Consider the following 7,228-nt stretch of genomic DNA (forward strand, 5'->3'; position numbering starts at 1 on the left):
TTGGTTTAAATCAAGTACTGTTACAAGAACCGCGCATAGCCGGAGATTGCGCAGAAAATATAATTTAAACGCTTCCAATAACCGTTCCTAGAATGGTCCAGATTATCAGGCTGGAACAAACCTAACTAGGTATCGAAAATACCTTGCCGGAAACGGCTCACAAACGATAAGTCAGTTGGAATACAAAACCGAATCGGTCGTATACGATAACTGTTCGGTTGGAACACGTAATCTCTATTACGCAGAATTGTCACTGTACCAAAGACGGGCTGGAACGAACCCATTATATCCGCATTACATAACATTAACTTTTCTTACAAGCTGCAACTGGTGCCAAATAAAAATTTGTCTATGGTACTAATGTAGTGAAATTGTAAATGAGTCAGTTATAACTTGTTCGTTTAAACCAACGATTAACGAGCGATTCGAGAGCTTTGTGAGGACAATTTTAATTCATAATTCTGCATATTAATAAATTGTAATATGCAAATCGGCCTGTTACACTTTTCTTCAAATATTTTTCATATTTCGTTTTTTACTTATTGTAACTCAGTAGTCACGTTCAAGTTTTTGAAGAAATTAGTTTGTTGTCGACCTTCCACCCAATTCGAAAAGTTCATTATAATCTTCGTATTGATTATAAACAAAACGTCTTCTATCAACAACGCTCACTAAAGGTTAAACTCAAAGTAAATTTCAGCAAATTTGTCCAATTGTAGTTGGAGTTTAGCTGGACCCAACTACATTATAAACGCGTCTTCAACAACTTAGAGCCGAAACAAGAGATAAGTCCCAATTCTTATCTTTTATAATTTTTTTAAAGTAGATATGAGTTATTTTATTACTTTTTGAATAATTTTATTATTTGCTGGAACTTTATTGTTTACACTAATTAATATTAATTTGCAGAATCGTGTTCGGGGATAGTTTCATTGAATTTTTATTGATTTTATTAGTAAGGTGTTTCCAGGTTTTCCTTGAATAATAATTTCGTTTCATTAAAAAAAAGTCACGTACATTTCAATATTAATTGTTCAACCCCTTTTAATTACCAGTTATATAATATTTCAGCTGGGGCCGTATACCACTTCCTGTGAAAGAGTCTCCAGCCGGAACTGCAAGTCTATCAATCAAAGTCAATCATCAAAGTTATGGACATTGCTTTCTCCTAATGTGATCGCGAAATGCAAAGTTTATTCCAAGGAGATACTCGCACTCTTTTGTTCAACGATGTGCGACGAAAAAGACCTGAAAAATAGGCAAATAGTTTTCATTTATGATTCGTGAGTTTTGGCCGCTGGAGGTCCTATCCACCTTACTCACCAAATTTAGCATCATACCACTTTTAGCTGTTTGTTGAATAGAAAAATGGAAACAGGGATACGTTTTAACACTATTACTGATATCTAGAAGGCCACAATAGCGCAAATCTCGTCGAAAAAAACGTAGATTCAGAGGTTAAGTACATTTCTAGTACTTTGAAGAATATTAATCTAAATTGTAAGTTACCCTGTTAAAAAACACACACTTCGTAGGTAGGGTAATATAAAATTCTGATAAAAAAGGGCGTAATTATTAATCAAAACTATTTTTTTAGACCATTTATATTGATGCTCAATATTAGCTTACTACTATGCTGGCAGTCCAAGTATTGCTAAAGACCTATGTAAATTACATCAAAAAAATAGAGTGACATTTAAACATCTTTTAAATGGATTTGTAATATGTTTAACAAAAAGGAAATTCAGAGGATTTCGGAGAGTATTATAAATTGCTGTGTGTTGAAGAGAGTAGAACCAATAAAAAATTAAATTTGAATTTGTATCCCCCGAGAAGATATGCAATAAAGTATGTGTAAGAGAGAAATATATTTAAAATATCCTCTTTTATCAATCAATCCAATACTTATTTGCGAGAGACCCTTTATAAAAACAAATCAACTATTCGATAATTTGGAGATGTATTAAAATCGACTCGGGAAAAATAATAAGAAGAGTACTCAAAAACACTGAACAGTGAACAAGAAAAAAAGAGGATCACAATTTGTAACTCTATAACTTCAAACTATGACTTAGTTAGATGAGACCGGTAAAAAGCTCCTGCGAGAGACGCAATTCAATCCGATGTTTTGATCAATAAAGAATAGACATCCAAATGTTAAGTTGGTAAAGTGACTTCAAAATAAATTATAGATATCTTTTTATATAATTGAATTCATCAAATTGTTTTTTTAAGTATACAAACTTCATTGGAATTGAATCTAGTTCGTCAAGTAAATAAACGTTGGTATAAAGCCGCTACCTAAACGTTAAAAGAGTCCTCATTGTCCTTCGGTATCAAAATCATGACAAAGTAAGGCTTCACAATGTGTCTATACACTCCCTCTAATTCATATGAACTCTTTTGTCACTCCCCTGTCATAATCAATGCATGTGTACATGGAACTCGCCCCTGTTCATTGAAAAAGACAACCCCCTACACTTGACGAAATTGATTTTTATGCGTGTGGATACTTTCAATTAGACCATATAAACGTCTCAAAGGGACTTATTTGCGGAATGATTACAGGGACATTTATAGGGATTTGCATTTCACTGATACAACCGCATCGAACTTTTATGTGTGATTGATAAAGAAGGGCTAAAGAAAGTCTCTATTTTGAAATATATCTTAGTTTATAATATGTTGTAGGAATTCTGACGATAAATATAAAATATTGTTATCGTTTTCACTCAAAAAATAAACAAATTTGTTTTCTTGTGTCGGTGAAATAATGGTTAATTTTGGAAACGTTTCTAGCCCACCGACAAAAAATGAATAAACCGCTAAGAGAACTCTTCTGTGTGTCAACACAAATTGCACCCAACAAATTACAATCCCGCAACGGAATACAAAAACGGATCTGGATTTAATCAATTTTTACAACAATTGCCAGTTTTAATGACGCAAAAGTAATTTTAAGTTTTAATTTGAAGCCTTTGTTAGAAAACGAGCTTTTTAATTTATTTGTTTGTTAAATGAAAATAAATATTTAGTTTATTTCGATTCTCGGATTAAATAGACCGATTCAATTAAACTGTGTAGGTGTCTATAGATTGATATCTTTTCGTATAGTTTTTAAACGATCCAAATATTTATTGATGGAATTGGAGTGATTGAAGTGTGATTGCAGTTTTTCAATTTGTATGTTGACGAAAACGATGCAGACTGACTATATTATTATTTTTTATATCAGATTCATTTTCACAAGTACGAATACCAAGTTTTATAAAAATGTATGAGGAAAGAACTCAACAATAAAACTTAATATAGGAAACCCAGAAGAATTTTTTTTAATTGTACATAATGTACATTCAAAACGTTGTGTATATATTTAATAAAAGCATCAGCTTTTTGTACATACACATTTTAGAATTGTGAAAGATCACAGATATTCCACTATTTAAGTTTAAATTCTTATTATATATGATTGTCACACGCCAGCAAAATGAAAAAATATTTGTGAACATCACAAATTTTTTCGGTGTAGTTTTTGAGGCAGAGATTAATTATTGTAGTTCTGATACTGCGTAAAAATATAAGAATTAATATAAGAGTTGTATGGAAAGTTTCCGACCTCGCCTGAAGATATCAGCACTTATTAAGTTGGTTTTTGCGCATGCGTCAAGTGATTCTCACTAAATTTTACTCTGTTTAGTATCTGTTTGACGTTTGACAATCGTATAAGTGAGTCGCAGTGAAGATTTTTCAGAAAGTGGAAAAAGTATTGAACTGTCAGTAAATTTTTTCTAAAGGCAATATACCCACACGATTGAAAAAGAAGTTAGACTTTGTGTACTTACACTTTCAAACGTGGCAGTATCAGCACAACCAGCAATATGGTTCAAAGTTCACCAAATGATACTGAATTACTATTGAATTAAGGTTAGAGATATAGAAGAGGGTATCAGCATATCAAAAAAACGTATTTGCATATGGATGCCTAAGATATTCGCGCGTTGGACCAAAAGAGCATTCGATTGAACATTTCCCAGGCCTTATTGACGCAGTTCAAGCAGAATGACTCGGATTTTTTGCATTGGTTCATAACTGCAAATGAAACCTGGATCCAACACTAGACTCCTAAACGAAAAATCAGTCAAGACAGTCGATTGCAAAGGAGTAATCTGCTCCTAAAAAGGCAAAATGATTTCATCGACTAGAAAAGTGATGGCGACCATTTCTTTGGATAGTCATAGGATTGTGTTCATCGACTTATTAATATAAAACAGTAACAGGAGAGTATTATACGTAGTTAAAGAAAAGGGAAGTGCTTTTCCATCAAGACCACGAACCTTGTCACACTTTGGTAATCACCAAGGCTAAAATTCATGAATTGTACTTCGAATTGGCTAACCACCCACCATATTCTCTAGATCTGTCCCTCAGCGACCTTTTTCTGTTTCCAAATTTTAAAGTTTCACTTACAGTAGAAAGACTTTCATCATAGGTCTAAGTAAGCACCTCTTCTGAGAAAATAGTCGGAAACTTTTGTTTGGAACGGTTGAAAAAACGATATTACGTTGGAAAATAAAAATTATTGAGGAAAAAATTTTCTTATTTCTTGGTTAAATCGGAAACGTTTGAAAAAACCCTCGTATAACAATGATCAAAATACATATTTTTTACTTAAATTTCAATCTAATTAATGAAGTATATACCTTAAATTATACCTGAATCAACTATCTCATACTATACTCACTCGCCCTGCTCAATTGCACGCTCTTAATGTTACTTATCATTTCTTGGATGACCCTTCCCTTCCAGACCTGCTCCATCTTTCTAATTTCAAAGTCAAAAATATGGTACATCGGTTATTTCCGTCGTTTTGTAATATAGTGTCCAAACACTAAACTGCGCATCGAAAGAAATACCAATTCAGCCCTCGAAAATCCCGAAGTCCCACCAAAAAAAAATGATACAGAAACATAATGAGCCTCGAAAAGACACGGGAACGAATTTGTGAAGATACCACACTGCAGTGTTTCAATAACAAACTGAATACGTAATGTAACATCAGATACTTTTTAGTATCTAGTGACTTTTCTGGAATATCGTTTTTGTTTTAAACTTGACTTTCACCTTCACTAGAATGTTAAAATGTTTTTGTCCGTCAAGTTTAGTTCATATTTATTGTTAAAAGTAAAATTTGGTGTTTAAAATCAATCTCAGTACGCCTCTGTAATATCAGCATTATTCATTACCATTTTTTAAAGGATTCTTGGACTATGGAGTATAATAAAAATGTGTAATTTCAAACTATTGATGCAGGGGTCCACAAAAATCGAATTACCTCATTGATGTCAGCAATTTTCAAACAATAAAATGTGTGAATACCAAACACAACGTTGGATTGGCACAAACTGTAGCCGGTAGAATAGAATGAACGAATTCGCGTATATGCCATAGATGTGTAGATCACGTGCAAATTTTGGCTTTTGTGTCCTGATTGAGCTGACACGTGACTGGAATCGCCACTTGGAACGCCCTATCAATCCTTCCTTTTATTCGCACTTGGAAGAGTGAGGGGGCTCTTCTATTGCTATACTAACTCAATCATTTTCATTTAAATAAATATATGGAGGTATACGTGACCGGATGAAAGAATTTTATCAAAAATCTCAAGTCAAGTACCATTCAAACTTTTATATTTTTATTACGCAAAAATCAAAATTTAATAATAAATGTAAGATATAGTAATATACAAGAATTTTGATTTAAATACATGGTTATTTATATTTATTCGCCTCTTGTTCATATCAAGGCAGCTCAAAATCTTTTAAATACAATCCAATGAATAGTTCACAAATTCAATTCCAGATTTATAAATAGAATTAATATAAACAAAATGTCTTTTCAAATTCAGTTAAATTATTGGATTTCAAACCGCTTTTGATTCATAAACTCTTAACGCCACCTACTTACGTATTTAAGGACGTAAACAAATCCTCTTAAGATGACTTACCTGAAATTAATACCAAAAGAGTATTATACCCAAAGAAACTCATCAGAGGTAAAGTAAAAAATATTTGAACCTAGTATTTCATTTAAAACGTTATGGATCAGTGCCGTAGTAAAAGGCAAAATATCATCACCCAAATCTGAATAGATATTTCCGATCTATATTTTTGCCAGAGTTTAACAGTGTTAGTGAAATCTAATAATTAAATTTTCATATATACTTCAAATAGCATGCCTCGTACCCTCATGTGTTAGGACAAGTTGTGACAAATTTGAACCAGTTGGGACTTTTTAGTCTGCTATTATAGCCAATGAATGTGATCATGTTCGCAGCGTCTATCGTGAAATTTTATCGTAAATAATAGGTACATTAAAATAAGTTTCTTCGTGAAAAAATTGGGGACTCACAACCTATGGAGAAATCTGAGCATTGTTCGTAAGTGGTATGAGCGATTTATAAACGGAAATAAGTGAGTTAATGACGTCCATCGGCCTCCAACTCTGCTAAAAGTCATTTTGTCTATCCATATCCACCTCACTTACCAGATTTATTACTATGCCAATTCTGACTCTTCTGTGCTAAATGAGAAATATTTTGTACGCTAGCTACTTGGAAAGGATTTGCTTTTTTTTATTGGGAATTAGTACATTGCCAGCCAAGGACTAGCACTATTTTTTACTTATTCTAACTATAATATTTATAGTTGCAGCTACTTCGCACTGCACTAATCATCGGACATGGCGTTAATATAATGCCAACTATTGCACTAAAGCGTTTCTAGTTTCGAAAAGAATGCTCTATATTTATTGGGGCGTTCTCAAAAAGCGACTCTCCACTGGCCGATCATGTACCCAGGATCGGCTTCGGTTACTGATTCGAAGATGAAGAAGGGTGGAAACTTTTTTACAATTTGTCGTGATATAATATAAGAATAATACTATTTCATTTCGTTAATATCTTAATGACCTGTTTAATAAAAAATAATCCATTTATAAGATGTAACAAATATGGAATTTAAATTCTACCAACATGAATGTTTGGTAGAAGTTTTGACTTGCCATCTTTTAAAAATTCTTGTTCATAAATTCGATATCATTCAAATAATTTGAGGCAATTTTGTTCATTACTTTTTAGCATGTAGCTAAGACAATAAAAATAAAACGTAGTTTTTCTCGGGACATTTACTAACCCTTTATGATTATTATCTCGGTCATAACTTCAACGAAA

This window comes from Diorhabda carinulata, chromosome 1, assembly GCF_026250575.1.
Source record: "Diorhabda carinulata isolate Delta chromosome 1, icDioCari1.1, whole genome shotgun sequence".
Lineage (NCBI taxonomy): Eukaryota > Metazoa > Arthropoda > Insecta > Coleoptera > Chrysomelidae > Diorhabda > Diorhabda carinulata.